Source organism: Cyanistes caeruleus, chromosome 2 (assembly GCF_971803275.1).
Source record: "Cyanistes caeruleus chromosome 2, bCyaCae1.hap1.1, whole genome shotgun sequence".
NCBI classification, from domain to species: Eukaryota; Metazoa; Chordata; class Aves; order Passeriformes; family Paridae; genus Cyanistes; species Cyanistes caeruleus.
In genome coordinates this window covers 114,452,439-114,474,214 of record NC_141702.1, presented here as the reverse complement: position 1 = coordinate 114,474,214, position 21,776 = coordinate 114,452,439, and the positions used below count along the sequence as shown (strand labels likewise).

The following is a 21,776-nucleotide window of genomic DNA, read 5'->3' as shown; positions in this document are numbered from 1 at the left end:
GGCAGCAGTGTAAGAAAAATCTAGAGATTGTCGGTTGCAAATGTAGTTTTTGGTCTTACAAATACACAGTTTTTGAAATCAAAAAGCAGTATTAAAATCTGACCCATTTAAATCATTGCATTTAAACTGTCAAATAATCACTTAGCAATATAAAATTCATTTCCTACATATTAATGAATTGCATTTTAATGCAATAGCAACAGGCTAGATTATAATTTTCCAAGAGTTAATACCGTGCTTCATAAAATTGTGCTTCATGAAAATAGGATTTTATTATAAAACTGTTTTTGTTGTATGGACAGTTTCACTTCCTCTGGAAGGCTCCAGAGAGAATTTTGGATGATTAAAGTAGAGTTTAAATAAAAAGCACAGATACGTTTAACATGTCTTAAATGTTGTGGGTTTAATTGGATGTTTTTTAAAGATTTCTGGTTAATTATATGTAGCAAAGCTTGATAGTATCAAGACTTAGGTGACCATTCTGATGAGGTTGTTCTGTTCAAGAATACAATTTATTTTAATGCTGTTCTCTGCTTCTGTGACAATATCTATGGCTATAAGAATGTGTATTTTAGAATTCCATCCAGCTTGAAGGACTTTATATTACGTGGAGCCTCTCTCAGTGTTTGCTGCCTTCCTTGCAGGATGAACTGGAGATCCTCTTTGGATTCCAGAGCTTGAGCTGCCAGCCATAGGTTCCTGAAGCACCTTTACCATCTGAGGTTTTGTGATGTTGGCTTTTTATTCTCTTATATGTGTGTGAAGACTGATTGGTTAGTGTTAGTGAAATCTTTGCAAAATTCTGTTCTAGGTTCCAGGACAAGAGCATTATTTTGGTGACTTTTAAAAAAATTTACTTCCATATTTGCATTTATCTGTTGACACACACCAACACCATATGTATTATTGACATTACATCCTATATAGAGTTATATAGAGAGTTATCCTATATATTTAACATCAAAACAGTGATGGCCCTGAAATACATATTTTTTCCCTAGTATCGACAGTTTTAATTTATGGACAGACACTTGCAAATGGAAAGAAAAGAAGGACACTTTCAGAAAATAGAAATGTCACTGTATGTAATACTGTATATAGTGCATTGTAAATATTCCCCTCCAAGGGGAATGGCAGGTCTATAGGCATGCACCTAAAACTCTTGCTAATTGTTTATGTCTAGAGTAGCTGAATATTGTTGTAAAGACATTTTTATAAATCTCCAGTATTGGAGGAGTCAGTTGAAAATAGCTGTGTGACATGCCTGAAACAGATTCAGACATCTCTGCTGCGCACAAGGAAAGACCTGAATACCGGGATTACAGATCCCACAAATCCCCTGCTCAGTGTTACAGAAGGATCAGGCAGTTTATGTATGCAGTTAATCTATTTTCACTTCAGTGGAGTGACTTGCAGCTGCAGCCCACTTCATTGGCAGATCAGAAGCTACGCTGTAATATCTGTCTGGCCTGTACCATTTTTCTTGGAAGGCTAATTGTTTAGCTCACGGCGTGTTTTATTTTCTCAGGGTATGCTTAGAAATAAACTGAGCTCAGGCAGCCTAAACCTTGCTCCTCAGCGGTAACTCAGCCACATCTGAGGCAATGGGAAGAGCACTTGGAGGAGCCCAGGCACTGCAAATTTAGCTCACCAGGGCATGGCTGTGTGCTGCTCTGTCCACATGTCAAATTTGGGGGAGATTTCCACAGGTCCTGTTCAGGGGTTTGCTACAGCCAGTGCTTGAAAATCCTTGAGCTCCCCCCAGCTGGAGATGCTGAGGGGGACTGTCAGCAGGACAGGCAGGCAAGGCAGGTTTTCCAACGTGTCATTATCCAAAGTTAAGAGGATAACAGCATCCAAAACCACAAGTGCCTCTTCAGGCCTTCAGTCTTTTATTTATTTTTAAAACATCTCTCTCAAGCTGTCTTATTTCATTTCACAAAGAGCAGTTTCCTTTACTGCTGTCTTGTATTTGCAGATATCAAGGGCCAAGTTTGTCTGGAAGTCTGGCTCTCCAATTCAGGGAAAACAAACTCAGAGCGTGGCTGCTGGTATGCAGCACCTACAGTAGCTGAGCCGTCATTTGGGAAACATGTTCTGTAAGGTTTCATAAAATTGCAGATGCTCTGATGTTTTGCTGAGCTAGGAGGAAGTTTGTTGGTGAAATCAATAAACTCTAAAGTTTTCGAGTCATCAAGTGACTTGAAAATGAGAAGGTTCTTCTTTTCTGACAGAGAAAATGTTGAAATATTTCAAAGTACGAAGTGATTGGAGTTCATGGAGTTGGAGGTCCTTTTGGCATCCATGTCACTTTGGGAGGTGGGACCAAGTTATGTAGGGTGTTAGGAAAATTCCACATTGAACCTTCAGTGTGGCTACACAAACCTGCTGTGCATCAGGACGCGGATGGGAAGGCATCATTCGTCTGTTTTCTGCCAGGAGACAAAGAGCGTCCCCTGCCGTGAGCCAGTGCCGATGGTAATGAGAACTTGAACATCCAAACGTGGTGCCTGACGAGCAGGGCTCAGCCACTGTTTATTTATTTGGGTGCACATTTTCATCACATCAGCCTTTCAACATTTGCATATGCAAGCAGGAGATCTGAAGGGTAACAGCTGTGAAAATACGTGCTTGTGACCTACCTTACAGACATTATACGCAACCTTGGGATGGGAATTTTATATGGGTTAAAAAATTTACAAGCACACGAACTTGGGCACACCGTCAAGTTTTCCTGCTTTGTTGTGTGTATTTTGGACTGCATTAGCTTCCATCCACAAGGAATTAGATGTACAGTCCAGAAATACTTAAGAGTGCTCCATTTCTTCTTCTATCACTTCGAATTCCGATCAGCTCGCTCGGAGCTCGGCATTTAGCACAAGCTCCTGCAATTAAGCCCTTCCCCATGGCATTTTACCACATGGTGTCATGCTACAGCACTGTTTACTTAATCTCCTTATTTTGCTAGATGGCAAGTGTTTCATTAGGAACTGAGAGGAATTTGTTATAATGTAACATAATCTAATGAGGGCTTGTCTCCAGTCAGGACACATTTGCATTACTGGTTGGTGTGATTATGTAGGTAAGGCTTCAGTATAAACTGGACTAGGGAGTCTTTTGCACACAGGTTTAAAAATAAAATTGTGTTATTACTAAATGGGTACCTGCAAGGCTTGGTATGGTTCATTTCGTAGCTCAGCCGTGAAGTAATGCCAAAGACTTTTCTATTAAAAAGTTCAGACAACTAATTTAATATGTAAACAGTGATTCTACAGAGAGATGCCACGGCTGTGTAATATTAAGTGTCATTCTTGTTTTATTGTGGACAGACTTAAATTTAGCATCATGTCATAAAAACATGATGCATGCTTTAAAATTTAGCTATAAAAGTAAGTTGAAATACTGCCTTCCAGATATTTGAACAGAGTCCTCATCTTTGATTTTGCTAAGAGAAAAGTTAGTGGTGGGAATTGGTTTAGAGGATGTGATTCAAATTCATTTGCTTGCAAGAGCCTTGTTTCAGGGTGTACTCTAGAGTTTGGCACTGCTAATAAAGGTGAAGTGTAATTATTTACCAAATGGAAAATAGGTGAAATGGCACCTATGTTAGGGACTAAGCACATGTTGAATTCTTTGGATAAAGGTAACCTGTGCTAACTCAATGGGAAAATGCTGTGACTTCCTATGAGGACCACACGTATGTTCAGCTTTCATTTCCCCACTGTGTCTCCTTCGCCTCCTTTTACAGACTTTGTGTAAAGATTTACTGTATCTTAATAAGAATAAAATGCAGATTTCTAGGAGACTAGTGTGCTTGCAAATGGGCAGCTTCATATTCGGAAATGTTTTTACATCTTATTAATTGTATGTTGTCAAGAAATGGAATTTTGCCAGACTCCAACGTGCAGTAGACTTGGGTTTGCACGTGGCAAAGGCCTTGGGACTTCCACTCACCGAGTTCCTTTCATGTGCAAAGCTCACATAAGTCACTGTCCAGAGAAGTGGACCTGGAAAATACATTTCTCCCTACAGCATGTAATGCTGAAAGGACTGAGCTACAGTGGAGCCCAAGTAAGACATAAAGGCCAGAGTATTCATCATCTGGACACGGTTTGACATTGCTTTGTGGCTTTATTTTTAAAAGAAAAAGAAAAGGAAACAAAAAAACCCTTCACAAAACCCCAGCTCCTAAACCTTTATCTCCCTCTGCCTGGGAGCTGCTAGCTTATTTTCTAGAAAAGTATCTAAAGTATTTGGTGTAAAACTTTTAGATGAAAGTTGGAAGGGACTTTACAAGATGTGTGCAGAAATTATTGTTAGCAGCAGATGTTTAAGCTTTTCCTAAATGAGGCATTCTTTAGCCAGATGATGTAGCTTGTTGTTATGCTGAAATACTGATCTAGAATCATGAATTCCTAATCTGTTCCTGAGGCTGCCATTGCTGGATTCCAGATGTGGAAAATAATGTGTTAAAAAAGCACTGCTTCTTTTCCTTCCTGCAGAGTTTCAGTTCTTTTTCTTTTGTACTCCATCTCCTCCTCTGAGATCTGATTTATGCATTCCTGAACATCATCAGGAACAAGCAATGCCCTGTCCCAGCAACCTGATTTTTATATGATTGTATTTATACTCAAGATCAACAGTTCTTTCACAATTTGGACTCCACCTTTTGCTCTGCCCCTACACTTCAACTAACACGTGCCTTTAGGACTTTTGCCATAATAATGCTTTTGAACATCAATTAAAAAAAGGTAGTATAGGCTGTTTTAATAAGAATCACAAGCATCAAAAGCAGGTACTTTGCAGTTTTCCTAGGTGCAGGTTCTCCCAAACCTGTGGACAAGTTGTTCTTTGCATGCATTTGATGCCAGTTTAATTTACAGACTGTATTAAAATTATATGAGTAATTATTAATTATTATGAGGTATTAGAAATACATATGTTCAATAATAGGTATATCAGATTCCACTCAGTTAGCATTCATTACCCAGAAGATTTTCCCTTAAACAATGGAAATATATGGCTTGCACAGCATAATTATAGGCTATGGTTTCCTTCTTGGGATTGGTTAGTAGGAAATCAGTTGTATCTCCACTCCAAGGACGCCTTTGTGTTTCTGTACATGTATGCATACAGGTAAAGCAGGATTTATGAGCTGTTTGTATTTGTTTCCAGCCCATACTCTAGGATGCTGTGTAGATTAAAGGAGTACAAGATATATTTTTTAACATAGAGATTTAAAGTGTGAGATAACTGCCTGTCCTTTTGTTTCTTCCCAGCTCTTCCTGGAAAAAAAACCAAAAACCAACCTGTAAGAAACAGGTGAGAGAAGTAGTCATTTGAGTTTCATATTGTGGTATGGATGGCCTCAAAAGGATTTTATAAATTTATGGCCTCTATCATCCAAAGTTCTGCTCTTTCATAGCATTACAGTGGGTTGGCTGCTGAGTTCTCTGTTACTGTGCTCTACTTGAGCTGTTTGGAATATTACTTTGAGAATTGGAAGGGCTCTGGGGTGCTAAACTGATTATGAGATTTTTCTTGGCTTGACAAGATGAGCAGGTCCAAGTGAAGTATAAGGCAGTTATGTGGATTGACGGCAGACAGGTTTCAATCACAGAATCGTGTTGTGATTTGCTTGTCTTTGAGGTGGGATGCCAGTGATATTGAGTTTCAAGAGGATAATTGCAGCCAAAATTCTCAGTTCAAGTTTCATGCTTTTTTAAAATTTTAATTATTCTTAAAAAGATTTCTTCCAGTGACTCAGGGAATTCTGAGAGTTCTTCAGAAACTTTGTTTATAATTTGTCTTTCTGAAATTCAGAGTAAAAAGTGGTATATTGAGCAAAAACTCTGACTGTCTGAAAATCTTCATTTTAGGTTCTGAATAATCAAGGGTCCCCCGGCCTTATCAGTAAATATTTCCAGTTGTAAGTGAATATTATCCTTCAGCATGCATTCAACAGTAGTTTTGTGTGCTGATACCTCTGCTGTGTAGGAGTCTCTGAAGCCTGGTTAAGTGATCCTGGCTTGTTAATTCCCACCCCAGAGATAACCTTCCCTACTCAAGTACCTGACCCTCTTAAAAATCAGGAGTTAATTCTACGAATAAGAACTGTTTTGAGTGGTAAAATAATCCCTTTAACTAAACAGGATAAGCCCAGAGACCAGACAGAGCCCTTTTAGGAAATTACAGTTACACTTTTCCCAGTAATAACACAACTTTCACAACTCCCCACGGATCACGGCACAATTTATTGGGCTCTGCCCACAGAGGTTGGCCGGGGGCTGTGGCTTTTCTTAATCTGCTTTCTTGAGAGCCACTTGCTGCAGTTCCTGATTTTCTTTTGCACACTGGAAAGTCTCAGTTCAGGCTCCTGTTGATTGAGTTGTCTCTCTTCCCAGCCCCTTTACACTTCCAAGCTGAGTCAGTCAAATCAGACTGCTTCTCTGGGGATCAGGCTGGGCTCCTGCTCAGCCCCAAAAATCAGTCTCATCTCACAGCAGGTTTGTCCCTTCCAAACCTCCTGAGAAGACTTTGTGATGTGATGGGAATACTCCACTAACACCCAGAAGTTTTGGAAAGATTGATGTCTCGCGCTGAAGTCCCTGGTAGCTGACATCCCAGCTCTGCTCTCCAGGGCTGCTGTTTATTCCATGCTGTTTTCTGGTGCTGCACAACAGTGCAAATCATTTCACCAGCTGGGGGCTCTGTGTGAGGGTGCTCCTCACCCCTGTCAGGTGACATGTGATGCTTTAGATTTTGAGGCTGTAATACACAGTTCTGTCATTTTAAAACATTCCTGTAACTTTCGTTAGTTGTAATAATTTTTTTGTACAATTCTGACCTTTCTCTACTTACTCCTTCTTCTGAAATTATACCACATCTGAGTTGTAGGAAGCTTAGTTTTAACTCTGAAATGATGCTGCTGTGGTTCAACCATGTTCCAGGATATGAACTGATAGATTTTGTTATGCTGAAGTTCACTTTTGATCTGGAAACCAAACTCCCACAATGCCTGTGAAGAAATTTAAATTCCTTGAACAGAATTTTGTTTTTACCAGCCCCAAACCATTTATCTGGGAGCCTGCCATACTATAATCCATAGACAGAGAAATTTTTAGTAGTTGTGTACAATGTTGGGAATGGAAATGCAGCTTTTCATCACTTCTAAATAATCTAGAGATGATGGACATTAACCCTGGGATAAAATTCAACTGAAGTGTACAAGTCAAGATCCAGTTTAAGTGATTTTGATGTTTTTCTTTCAAATTCATTGGTTGGCAGTGGGTAATTCTTTAATCCAAAGCAGTTGTTTTCATTTTTAACATTAGTTGCAGGAAAATTTATGATATATTGTACTTCTCTGCAAATATTCAAGTGCTCCTCTGGAAGAGGGTATGCAATAAATAATGCTGCTTCATACATTCTGAGTGGACATGAATACATTTATTACTATAATAAGAAAGCCTTGAATTAAAATTATTGTGGATTTTCTGAAAGTATTTTTAGTGGGTTTTGCAGCTATGTTCTTTAATGGAAAACTTTCCCTGCTGCTAGTATACATTCAATCTTGTCTGAAAACTAGCATATGGCAAAATATCTGCTGTAACTACAAAACAGAGATATACAAAAGACAGAAAATGTATCTGTATTAAATCATTATGCTTTAATCTAAGGTATTTACATGCCTTTTAAGAACAGTGACAAATCTTAATGTCTGACAGTGTACAGTGCCACTTGCATTAGCTTAAGTTTGCAAATACCAAAATCAAGAAATAAGGTGTGGGTTTTCTTCAGGTCTAATGGTTTATCTTAATTACTTCAGACCCATGGTTTCTGAGAAAATGGATTGTTGGTGTTATTTCTGAGGGCTACTGTTACATAACCCACCCAAACCCTTAGCACTATAGTATTCTCCTTAAGTAGGCTTAAAACACATGTGGGAGCTTTAATATCTGAAGAGATACATATTCAGCAAGGTCTGAGTGCAAGACTGGCTGCCAAAGCCTCTGAGCTGAGGAGTGACTTCATCAGCTGGCGTCACCAGCAGCCTTTTATGATCTTCTTAGGCCTCATCCCAGTGAGCACTTGTCCCATACACTCAGACTTCCATCCCTGCAGCCCAGATTTAGCCTAGGAACTATTCCCTGCATGGGAAAGCGCAGTCCTGCACCTGTTTCTGTCACAGACATACTCATGCTCTGCAAAGTGAATCCAGAGGATGTGTAGAAGTGAAGCATTTGCATTTCGTTTGTCTCAGTGACTCAGATTCAATGTCATGTGCACAAATAAAAATATTTGTCTGTAGCTGGCTATTCTTCCAAGAGTGACAGAGTCGGGCTTTGTCCGTTCTAACCAGCTAAATATCATTTTCTTCTCTGGCCTCAAACTGAATTCTGCAGGTATGTGCAGATCTCAAGATAGGAGGAGCTGTCTTCAACTTGTCACCCTTCAGGATAAAATGGCACTTAGAAAATTTGAAAAACTGAGAATCAAATTGCTGTGTCTGCTCAGGTTCAAACAAGGGTTGAAATCCTGTGTTGGTTAGGGAGAACCTGGCCTCAGAAAAGGTGCAGGTAACAATTTCTCCCAGCTTTGCAATAGTGCAAGGCTGGCCTTGGATTCTGTCCCTGCCTCGCTATATAAAAATATACTTCCCAGAAGTGATCAAAATTAGTTCACATTCTTAGTCTGTGAGGGTGACACGTCAGAAGATGTGAAATTGCCAGTGAAATAACTTGTATATCAAACAGTGAGATATGCCTGCATACATTCTTGTGTACCGTGCGAACACCCACAGATCCGCTTTTATTGCCTTCCTTCCTCCAGTTGAGATCCTGTGAAATCCCACTCAGAGGGGGACACATTTTATGACTGGATTTTATTTTATTTTATTGTTTCTGCTTCTGCATTTGCTTCAGATATTTTTGAACTCCCTATGTGTGCCTGTGTTCTGTGTTAGAAATTTTGGAATAAATTTACAAATAATCTTCAAGAAATGATTGCAGTGCAATGCTTTCCTTCAGGAAGGCTTTTTGGTCCTGTCTCTGCTTTATGAACATGTGGAAATAGGCTGAAATACCCAGGAGAAAGTATGAGAGAATTTATTTTGTACTTAGTATAGATTTTAAGCTGTGGTTAACAAAACCTTAGTGCCTTATGCAGCACAGCAGCTCCTCCAGCCATACACATTCACTCTTTCAAGTCATTCCACCATGAAGGATTTTGTTGTTGTTTTTATTTCTGTGTTTTTTAGTCCCCTCTTTGTTCTGCAAATGTGAAGTGTGGTATGTTTCAATTCCTTTGCTCCCTGGAAATGTTAAAGCCATTTGCTGTTCTAACTGATCCCTGCTTGGAGTGTTTCATTACTGATGCAATCTCGAGGTGAGCATTATAAAGTGAAGTATTATTCTTGATCTCACTGTGAAGCTGTAGGGAGTCAGACTGCAGGCAGCCAATGTCAAAATCGCCTTTTCTAAAGGATTTTCTTTTTTTTTTAAATTTTTTTTTTTTTTTTTTTTTTTTTTTTTTAGAGTGAGGGTGAAGTGCATTTAAGGCTGTGTTTGCTGATCCTGAAGCTTAGGATGTAACAAGTAAAATGACAGAGAAAAATATGACCTTGCAAAGAATGAGAGGAATAAAATCTACATGAGCTTTGGGAATAATGGAAATGAGGCATAGCCCAAATGAATGAGACCTTTAAAGGTTGCCTTTCCCTTCAAAAAGGTTTTTGATACAATATGAAGCTTCTAACAAACGGTTAAGAAAAGACAATTATGGTACTATCCATAGGGTTCAGAATTCAAGGTGCTCAGACTTGCTGCAGTTTGACAGCCATAGAAACCATTTCCCTTTAATCTATTTAACAGGAATGAAAGAGTGTTTTCGTGCTCTAAGTATGTAGAATATTTAGTTATTAATTTGGTTTTATACTGTTTTCACTGCTGAGATTTGAGCATATTGTGGAAAATTAATTATCTTAACGCATACCATACTTATGAAGTATTGATTTGCCTTTTCCAGTTAGAGAAAATTGTACCTTTCTTCCCTCTTAAATTGAATTTATTTCTTCAGAGGAGTTAGACTGGAAAATGCTTCATGAAAAGCCAGGATTTTTAAAAGCGGGGTGTATTGAGTGGATCTTTTGAAACGAATTTGAAATATTTCGGGCAGCTTTCTTTTCACTGCCCCTCTTGTAATGTATCAATCCCCAAAGAAATTATGTAGTGCATCTTCAGCCATTAAAAAAATGAGTTGATGATGATGATGAGGGTAGTTGTTGTTATTTAATCATGTCCAAAACTTCTTCCTCTGACCCTGTCTTCATGTAACTGAACCGATGGGGTTTTTACATTCATTCTAGAGTGGCTGATTTTGGAAAAGGGAAAGAGAGATGAGAGTGGGAAGGAAGTTGGTTGGTTTGGTACACAGGGTTTGTTCTAGATGGGTTTGTTTGTTGTTTTTTGGGGTTTTTTTTGTTGTTTTTTTTCTTGGAGCAAAATCTGTAGCTTTAGAAACAACAGAAAAAGAAGAGATACATGTTGACTTGAATTTTCCTGTTGATTTTTGCTTTCTATGCCAAATTCTCCTCAGCACCTCTTGCGAGTGGCACCAGTTGCACATTGGTTCTCTTCTTGCAAATCCTCTTGTTATTACACTGTGAGTAATGAACCCTCCCTCTGTTGCCCTGCCGTGCTTTTCCTTTCTCCTGTTCTCCCATTCTGCCAGATTTCACTTGTGATTTCTGTAGCTGACATATGAATGCTCAGAATTCCAAAACAGCCCAGGGCTGCAATTAGCCATTTGTCAAGGTGTGCATGAACCAAGGGGCCCGCTCGCTGCAGTTACGTCCTTCACTTGATCTGCTGACGCACCGCGAAATTATCCTCTTAGCTCAACGAATGAGAAAAGTCCCACAGCAACAGAAGCCCGTCTGGGTAATACATAAAACCCCCATTGTGTGCATTCACCCTTCCCCCCTCCATGTAGAGTTGTTTTCCCCTTTCATCTCAGCGTTTCTCAAGGCAATAAAAGCTTTGTCCACCAGCAGTTATAAATATCTGCTGTGCCACACCCCCAGTTCAGTGCTTTGGCTTGTATGGCTGGGACCCCATGAGGCATTTCCAAGAATCTCCTCCATCCAGCTCAAGCAGCTCTCATCACCCCAGAAATGTCTTTCTTTAGCTTATAGGACAGAAGAATGAGCTCCCTTCAGAGCTTAATAGACCTCTGCTTCACACAGCAGCTGAAGGGGTGCTGAGGTAGTGTAATGAGAGCACAGGCAATCCGAGTTGGAAGTAGAATACATTTTCTCTGTGATGTGCTCAACCTTTTCTGCCCTGGGGCTTAAAAACTGAAATCGACTCTTTAATTTAGCGTTCTCCTTCGTACACTGAAATGCCGCTAATGATTTGAGAGAGTTAACAAGAGGGTAGCAAAAATGATGTGTCAGATATGTCTGAAACCATAAAAATTCTAGAGGCAAAACAATTTGAGTCATGTCAATGGATTTTGAAAATACCGTTTTCTGTCTACTGGAGGCCAAGGAAGAGAACATACTGAGTTTATTTGTGTCACAGTATTTTTACAAGCTCCTCATTAAATCAAACTTGAATTAAAGATTGGTTTAACCACAGTTAGAGTGTTATTATCCTTATTTCTTCAGAATAACAAAATAGATGAATTTTCTAGTTTAATAAGAATCTAGAAAAATCTAAAGGGCTTCAAAACAAAGATGTATTTTGATTTCTTTTTCTGTAGAAGCAGTGTTCTTGGGAGAAAGGCTGAGATTGGTGATTCACCAGTTCAGTTATTCTTACAAATGTGACATGTGTGTCAGTTTTTCTGATTTTTCTTTTCTTTTTTTTTTTTTTTCCCCATGAGTTTTTATTGGGCAAGCTTGCTGTGCGTCATGAGCACAAGATTTTAAGGAGATCAATATCCATTTCCAGAAACATGGCAATTTGTTATGATTTGTGATTCATAAAGGTGGCTATTTACACTATCTAAAAAGGTTGAATAGGGCAGCTATTATTTAACCTGTCTAATTTTTTTTAAGTGCTATAAAGAAGTTCATTTATTCAGTAAGATAATGGCATTTCATGACACTAACATCTGTTTCCAAATGATATCTTCATCTCTGCAGCAATACTTAATTCTGCTTTGGAGTTGGAAGCTATTACATGTTAGCAATGGCATACAATGCAATTTTAAGCTGTTCATGTATATTTAAAATAAGATTGATTTATACTAGTTTCTCTTCTAGGGAACTACAACTTAAACTAATTCTTAATGATCCAAACACATTTAAAACTGGTTCATAAAATCCTCACTGAAAACTACAAAACTCGGAAATTTATCAGAGCCAGTTTACTCTGGCATTACTGTCACGGCTGAAAATGCCCAGTTTCCTGGACACTGTTTTGTCAGCTTGTTTATTTTCTGTTTTTTTTTTTTTCCTTTGATATTGCCTGTTCTTAGCTCACAAAATACAATGTAAAATTGAGTTATTGCAATATATCCTTTAGTGCAAATCAGCTGCAGACACAATTGGGAAGGTAGATTCCCCAGAGAATAGGTGTGGGTTTTTAACAGAAAACTTGCTACTAAGAGCAAATCCCCAAACTTGCCTGTATGCACCTGTGCTCCACACACCTACTTGGGCTGTGCAATAGTGCCTGGTCCCAAACTGGTTTCTGGCTGGCTTTAGCTGTATGGGCCCAGCTGAGGAAATAGTCCTGAACTCATCAGGAGAGTAAATTTTTATTTTTTTATTTCTTTTTATTTTTAAAGGAAGGTATTCTTGGCAGCTACTCCTATCTTGTCATGGGGCTTATATTTGGCTGGACATCATATCTATTATTTGGCTTTTTCCAGTTGGGAAGAGAACTGTTTCAGATGCAGCAAAGCCTTTATTTCTTTTGGAGTGGGAATGAGTAATGAAGACAATGAAAAGCCAGTTAATCAGGCAAAAGATGATCTAAGCTTTTCTCCTGCGCTGGCAGGTGGGTGATCACTGTTTCAGGTTCTGCATTTGAAGAGGATATTGCAAAGGTATGAACGCAGGAGGGATGCTCAGCTTGCCTGGGAGCTCCACCAGTCCTTCCTTGAGCCCTGCAGGCAGGGCTGGTTCTGTGCTGTGCTGTGACCAGTGTTTTACTGATTCATGGTGTGATGGAAATGCAGCCAAATGTCCTATTAGATTTCATTGTCCAGGCAAAGGGAGACCTAAGTTGTTGCTGTCTGATTAGCATCACAGTAAATGGGATCTGTTAAGTCTAAACAAAATTTGCTTTGGTCCCCACTTTTGAGCATACCTTTATTATTTTTAATGGATTGAAGCTGACAGGAGATTTGTGTAAGAAGATTTTGCAGAATTCTAATGAGAATGAGTTCTTTGTCAGGGTGCGACAAAATCCTGAATCATTCACAGAACGTAAGATGGTGTTAGTGTTATCCAGGATTATTTACACAATATTTATAAATGGCTAAATGTTTCTCTGTTGTGTATTGGAGACATTTGTGGGCTCTGGAAGCCCTGAGGCAGAAAACACCCCTCTAACTACAAAGGGAGTGGGGGTAATGACTGTCACAATCCTGCAGGAGCCAGAGAGGGCTGTGTGGGCATGGAGGCTGCACACTGTGCTGGGAAGGGCAGAGGTGAAGAAATCACAGAATCACAAAATATTATGAGTTGGAAGGGACCCACATGGATCACTGAGTCCAACTCCCAGCCCTGCACAGGACAGCCCCAGGAATCTTACTGTGTGTCTGAGAGCATTGTCCAAGTATTTCTTGAGCTCTGTCAGGCTTGGTGCTGACAACCTCAAGCTGTTTGCTGGGTGCCCTGTCACTGGTCACCACAGAGAAGAGAGCAGTGTCCTCTTCTTTCCCTCATGAGAGAAAATTGTAGACTGCAATAAAGTCTCCCCTCAGTCTCCTCCAGCTGCACAGACCAAATGCCATCAGCTGCTCCTCCATACAACTTCCCTTCAAGGCCTTTCACCATCCTTGTGGCTTTCCTTTGGATGCTTTCTAAGAGCTTAATGTCCTTTTTATAGTGATTCTTATAACTGCACACACACAGCACTCACAGCGAGGCTGCACCAGTGCAGAACAGAGTGGGGCAATCACTCTGCTTGAGCAGCTGGAGCATGGTTGGCACAGGGCACACTGTTGATTGATACTCAACTTGCTGTTAGCCAGGACTCTCAGGTCCCTTGTCATGGCCAGGTGAGAGCTGTATAAACCCAAAGGGAGAGAGTAGAAACCCTCAAGGTCCTCTGTATCTGTCTCCCACCCAGCCCCACACACCTGCTGCAGTGGTTTGGTGGCTGTGGGGAAGCCAGCAGCAGGTCAGCAACTCAGCCAGCCCCTGCCTGGGGTGCTGGACACTGAGCACAGCCCATCAGCATTTCCCCAGGGGAAAGGCAGCAGCAGGGTGTACTGCAGGTCCAGTATAATTGAGGTATTTGGTGGCCATTCCTGAGCACACCTGCTTTTCCCCCAGCAATTGCAGGTGTGCAGTAGCCACGTGGTTGCCTCTTGTCTGAGGGGGTAATTGCCATATCCTGTTTGTAGCCATGAGAAAATGTAAACTTATGCAAAGGCAAGAAATGCTGCATGAAATATTTCATCCTTATTTACACACGTAGCCTGTTTTCAATACCTTTCTCAAGTCCTTTGCTTCTCTCTGGGAACATATGGGCACTGCTAAAATAATTATTAAGGAGGAAGCAGAATTTTCCAGCTGCCTCGGTAGTAGGCTTCAATTTCTGGGGTTTGTAGATTTGTGTAAAATTTATCTTATCAGTGTCTCATGTTTTGATGACTATTTAGTAAAGACGGTCATCCACACAGTGTGCTGGGACACCATGCTGTGTGGTAATGAGCACTCCCAGAGTTCTGTGAAGGCCTCAATTAATCATCATAGTGCCAGTTAAAAAGGCCATTAGAAATACTGTCCGTAGCCATCAATCCTGCAAAGCTGTTTCTTTTCCAAGAGGTGCATGTGTAATGCACTCAGATATGCACACATATGCAGACGCCTTTTTCCAGGTCGATATGACCTGGCAGAGAGATCAGGCAAAATATATTGGCAGTGACAGTGAATTTATATTCTGTCTTACATCATAACTGTAGTTAGATCCCAAATTTATTCTGATCTGCTAAATCTTAAATCAGGTTTTGTTTCTCCAAGTATGACCTGGGTCTTCATGTGGCAAAGTTACACTCAAGCTCTCTTTGGAATTGCATTACAGTATGATCAAGGTATAATTTTTAAGGCCTACATTCATTAAATCTTTTAAGAGCAGTGACTTTGTTATCCCAGAGTTCCTGGTTGCTTGTTGTTGTTGCTGTTTTTATTAGGAAGTTGACCTCATACTTTGAGTAAGGGTCTAAAAATTTTTAAGGGGCTGTGGTTCTGTTTTTTTCTCGCAGAACATCTGCCTAAGTTGTTCAAAGTTACCGTGAGGCTCTGGAAACTCCTGTTTGCTCATGCTCAGCAGAGGTGAGCTGTGCTCTGCAGGAAGAATGGAACTGGGTGGGACAAATCTATAACAAGTGCACCTGTATTGAGAATCTGGAACTGAACTCAGGATCTCTCTCTGCTATTAGAAAATACTTCATGGAACGAGTAGATGTTAATGCTATCACAGAGGATAATCTGCTACCTCTGTCTTTTACTTCAATTGTTTAGGTACCAGATTTTTGATAAGTGGATCTTGTAATGGATGATATGGATGTCAGCATCAATATGCTGCTTTGTAGTGGGATATCAGTTTGGCTTTTTAGTTGACAGAAACAAAGCAAGAATCCAAACAACCAGTTTTCATCAAAAAAATAACAATCCAAACAAACCAATTCCAATTTTTTGCAGTTTACAAATCCCAGAAATTACATACAGAGGCTACGCATTAAAAGAAACTCGGAGAGTTACAAATACTTGCAGTTTTGCATAAGTCTTCACCTTTGTATATGATTGTCATAATTTAGTTCTTGATAATGTGATCATAGAACTCAAAAGATTTTTTGATTGCAGAAGGGGAAACGGCTCTAGGAATCAGGCTTATGGCTCCAACAGTCAGGCTTGTGTGGTGAAGGAGCTCAGTTATATTATATTGTATTTATAATATATTATTTTTGCTGAAATCATGAGGTGGGAGCTGTGTGAAAGAGAAGAGATAGAGCTGTTATTATTTCATTGCGTGGCCACCATCCTCTCCTTGGTGGAGGACCTGGCATCATCACCTCAGGCAGGCAGCACCAGCTGACATTCCCATTCCCAGAGCAAAGAGCTAGAGGCCAGGGCAACCCCAGCTCCTACAGCTGCCACTGAAATCATCAGGGAGATGCTCTGGACCCCATAAAATGCTAACAAGTGCTGAATACCCTTAGTGGGTGGACCTGCTGGGTTTTCACGTGGTCGTGCAGGAATCTTGGAGTCAATTGACCTTCGTCTTGCTGTGCCCCCGTATCCCAGCTTTTATCCAGGAAATGATAAAATGCTTTTGTCAGAAGGGAGTGGGAGAGTTTGCAAACAGTAAATAGCTTTGTTGCAAGTTAGCATACTGACCACCAGGAAAACTTGATGATATTAAGCATTTTGCATTCAAAGTGAAACCAGAAGGGTGTTACAAGGCAGTCAGAAATCACAATAACGCCAATTATTAACTAGTTTCTTTTCATTCAGTGAGACCCTGTGTTTGTAGAGGGGCAGAGGAAAGATGCAGCTTGTTAACAAGTGTTCGGAGCTAAAAGGGTGACATTTTAAATCAGCGTATTTGTAATAATAAAGGAACGTAAAGCTTGTATCTGTTAAAAGGAAATTTAAAAATGAAACCTCTTTCCTGCCCTTTAACTGAGAATCTTACGATTATGTTAAATCCCAAAATGTGGCTTCATTATTCATTTCCTTTTTACCAGAATGTAAAATAATAGGAGCTTGAGGGTTTAGTGTATTAAAAAAAAAAAGTAATCCTTTTTCATTATAACTTCTGGTAGTGTTTTAATTAAAGGTATTAGGAGAACTGTCATGAGTAACACATTTTTAAATTCTTGTACATTGTGCTGAAGAATATCTGGGAAGGGGATTATGTGCATAACTTGTTCACTCACAGTGAAGTAGACCAGATTTTGTTATTCTTTACTGCTTATCACCTGCAGCTTGATCATGTGTATTTACATGGCAGAGAGGAAGAATAGGAGTGTCTTTGTGTGTGAGCTTCTTGCATCTCATAACAAATCCAGACTATTTTTGGCAAAGTTCAGTGTTGTTTATTCATGCTGAAAGAAACTGAAACTACCAAAATTTTGACAAACATTTAAAGTTAACACCAAGAAAAGTATTTACCTGGCTTTGTGGCTTTTTGCTTTCTCCCCACCACCTTTCCCCACGTGCCTCCCCAAGTATGCCCTCATAGCTTATTTCAGCCTGTATTTGTTTGCATGTGCCACCTTCAACCGAAGTTTTTGGTGATTTATTCCTATGGCCCTTGCTGTTCTGTTGGGATCATGAGGTGTTTCCTGCCTGGCATCCTGGGATCACTCAGTGCTGCCCCAGTGATGAGGTGGTACCTTTCTGCAAATTCCAACAATTTAAGAGAATAATCCAACACAATTCTTTGCAAGCTTCCCCTGATCTGGTGTTCAGCTTTTTAAGCCAGTGCTTTCCTTTTTTTCTTAGAAAGTTTCCATGAAGTCACTACCTGTAAAACTGTGTCTCAAGTACTTCACAGGAGTGAGGATGAGTAGTAAATTGTACTGGTTGCTGTTTGGAGTGAAAAGTTCGGGGTTTTAACCTCCAATATTCTGAATGGGAAAGGGATGGAGGAAACAATTGGGGTTGTCCCCGGAAATGTTACTGTAATATTTTTTTGGTATACATTTTGAAAAGCTTAAACTGTAAGCTTCTAGGAGGATATTTTAAAAGTAGAATGGTGCTTGCATCTATCTAAGCAAGGAGTGTGACCACCTTAACGGCTGCCAGTGCAGCTGACCTGGGTTTGAATGGAAAAGTCTTGTTGACTGATGTTTAAACAAAATGTTAATTTGTTTACGTGCCATGATGGGACTTGCTTAGATGACCACATGCCTTGAAAAGCCCAAGTTTTGGACTTGTACAAGGAATTTGTGCAGTTTTTCTGTTTGTTCTTTGTACTGTTGTTTTCCTCCAGAAGATTTGATTCACTTATAAGGTGGCTTTAAGAAGGTCTTTTTACTTTCATGTTTAGCTGAAAGAAAGTTAAACTTGTGCCTGAATTCAGCTGCAGTTACTGTCTATAAACACATAAACCCAATTATTAGGTGAGTCAGGGTTATTTTTCAAGGAGAAAAAGTATCCCCCTAAAATAACAGCATGTGCTGGATCCTCTGTCTGGATTAGAGGAAGAGCTGTGTGGTTTCACTATTGTTGTGCTTTTTTAACAAATAGTAAACAATCTGAGTTAACTTTTTCCTGTTTAATTTCTGAGTTATTTAGCTGACTGCTGATTGACCAGCTATGCTGAAAGAAGATGGGAAAATCTGTTCAGATGCCCCTATTTTTATTTTCCTACTTTTTTTCCTTTTTCCTGTTATCTTTTTTTTTCTTTTTCTTTTTTTTTTTTTCTTTTTTTTTTTCTTCGTAGGATCTCACCTCATTACAAGGTAGGTAGGGTGGCTTTGGCCTAATTTTTTTTACCCAGATAATTAACATCCATTCAGAAATGTGGTTCTTCCTTGCATTTTTTTTCCCCAGATGAATAGTTCTCAAATTTAGTTACAATAATACAATAAATGCAAATTTATATTCCTATGAATGTAGCAAAGGGAGCATAAAATAAATTCATACTTATTCCCATCTGTGCTTGGTACGAGTGCTGATATACTCCTAAAAAAAAATAGGTCCAAGTGTTTCATCAAACGCAAAATTTTGTCTTTTTTTATTACACAAAAGCAAACTATTTATCTTGCAAGTATTTGAAGATTCATAGAGTCCATGGGAAGAAATTTCTGCCCATTAATGCACATTATTAATGAATGCCTCTGGTTCATTTGGGAGTTTTGCATGTAGGAAACAACATTAATAGACTGGTGTGTGTGAAAATTTGTCTAAAGTGCCTGCAACAGTATTTACTTAAGTGCAGACATCCCATGGAGATTTGGCAATGCCAGCACTTCAGCAGAGTGCCCAAGGTGAAATTTTATAAATTATATGTTGGGCGTTTCAGCTGGTTGTAACATTAACTAACTGCATCAGACATAACAAATGGTACTGTAAAAAGTAAATAATAGAACTGTTTGAGAAATTATTAAGGGTAGATAGTTGTTATAATTAGTATTTCTAGAGGTGATATGAGATGCTAAATCTGAAAGCGTACAGGATTGTGTAGTGTGCCAGCTGACATGTCACTGAGTGAGCTCTGTCATTCTGCTGCCCCATCTGATCACTCCAAGAGCAGAATAAATTTTGAATAGCAGACTGTACGCTCTTCAGAGTACCCTCAATTAAATGTTTTCTGTCTTTCTGCTTGAGAATGTGTATATGCAGACAGAGGCACACTGTTTCTGGGACATCTCAGAAGACAAAACTAGAGCTTCTGCAATTTTTGATTCAATGGCTGTTGTGGTATCTCTCAGTTATTGGCAGTTTGACACTCACCCAGACCAGCTTTAGCTGCACTTGGAGCCATTGAGTGAATTGAAACTCTTGGCTTGACAGCAGATTTCACAGAAGCCCAGCAAACATTGGGAACTGGTTTAAAATCCCGGATAAGATGGGAAAACAACCCCCAAGGTGTCAAGTGTCTATACAGTGAATTTGAGGGCGTTTTCCATTTCCTTGTCAATGAGATGAAAATGTAGCTCTTTCCCTGAGAAGGTGGGAGACAGCAGCCACACCATGTAATAGCATTTTGCAGTAGAGATAATGTCCTGTCCCAGAGGAGGCAGGAGAGCAAGCTGGTGTCTGTCACCTTCCTCCTTTCCACAGCTGCACTTTAAGCTTAGGCTGCTGTGGGTAGAGGCCAGGCATTGGGTGAGTGGGGAGAACAAATAACTCTTATGGAGTTTATTCCCATTATCCCTTCTGCAAAACCAAGGGAAGCCTCTGATAATTCACTGCTGGGAAAAATGACACATCCATTTTTTACCACCTCATGCATTTTCTTTTGATATGCTGGGCAAGGTGAAGAAGCATAAAATCGAAGCAGGGAAGGAAGAAGGGAGGAAAAAAGGAAGAGCAAGTCCTAAAGAGCATGTCACACAATGCCAGCCCTCAAAGCTAGAAAAATGCTGTTCAAAATTGCTGAGTACGAAGCAAACATCACCTGGATCAGCTTTCCAGCATGACAGTGATAAACATGTGACCAGTAATTCAACCAGACAGAGAAACCATTCAGGAATACAAATATCACGAATGCTCTGCTCTGCTTATGCACCAGAAATGCAATATGTGAGCCGGGACTTCCCTGACAGCGCGCTGTCTCTCCTGGCCTCGCCTTTGATGAGCATCTTCCATGGGAAAGCACAGCCTTTCTGATCCCATTAGAGGAGAGAGGCTCAGTCTCTGCGGTCCTTTTTGCAACCTGCGCGCTTTGTGAACCGCGCCGTGCACGGGGGATTTGTTGAGAGATGCATTGGGACCTAACATGCCACAGGCAGGCTTGTTACAGATGAAACGCTGTTGACAGAAGGGATTAGCTGCAACCCAGAGAGGAAAACAAGAAGTCATATATTTTAAGGGCAATTGTGGTACAAAATTTTGATTATTTGTTGGGCATGTAGATAGTCGGGGCTTTGTGTTATTAGAGATTCTGTACCCTAGGAAACTGGCAGCGATTTCAGCCTGGTGCTGCCAAACTGTACTCCAGAATCTGAGGTTTCATATGAAAGAGGGGGGAAAAAAGCAAAACAAACAGAAAACCCTCTATACCCTGCAGCTGCAGAGAAAATGCTCAGAAAGTCACTGTGACCAGGGTTGTGTTCTTGTCTTGAGTCAGCAATCAGCTTGAAGCAATACCTTTGAGAAGAGCGAACTGTGCTGGTCATTTCAATGCATGTGATGTATGAAGCCTGACATGTTTGCACAGCAGCTAGTTAATTTCAGTGCTTTTTTTTGGTGAAAATCTCAATATCATGCATGCTGTTTGAGAACATATTTTCTTAGGATGCATAAAATGAACCAGAAGGGAGGTCTATTACTTGTCATGTAAATAAGAATTAATGTTAAACATAACTTCTGCCCTTCTTCTCACCCCACACCCCCCAAAGAAAAAGGCGGGGGGAAAGCAACTTTTCAAATGGTGGAGAAATGGATAAACAAGGGATATTTTCTTTGCCCAATGGAAAAAGCTTTAGTCATATCCAGACTCTTGAAAAAAATCAAAACAAATCTCCCCCCTTCTTCCTACTAACCCCTACATTCTCTGTAGCACCATATGCCCCAACTTACAATTATCCAGCTTTTCATGCATTCCACTTCTGCTCTGACAGCTATACAACGTACAACAATTGAACAGAGTCAGAAGGCAAATCTGGGAGGCACCAAGAATAAAGAATTCAGTGCCAGTTTAAAACAAACGTAGTGAATATGGAAGTAAATAACATAAGTTAAACTGGATACTGATGGTGTTTTTGATTTCCGTGTGTCTGTCTAAATGGCCACTCTCCAATTCATGTAAACAGTACTGTGAATTCCCCTTTTTGCTTCAGCTTTGTTGAATTTACATTTAGAGGCTGCAAAATGCAGGGGATCCTGAACTTCATGCTCATGATCGCCCCGAGGAACCTGT

General features: G+C 39.9%; 1 protein-coding gene across 9 annotated transcripts in view; it reads left to right on the top strand.

The window, feature by feature from the left end:
- The window catches only part of MACROD2 (mono-ADP ribosylhydrolase 2), an 846,953-nt gene that overhangs the window by 355,501 nt on the left and 469,676 nt on the right, over nucleotides 1-21,776 (top strand). The gene's annotated exons all lie outside the window — the stretch shown is intronic.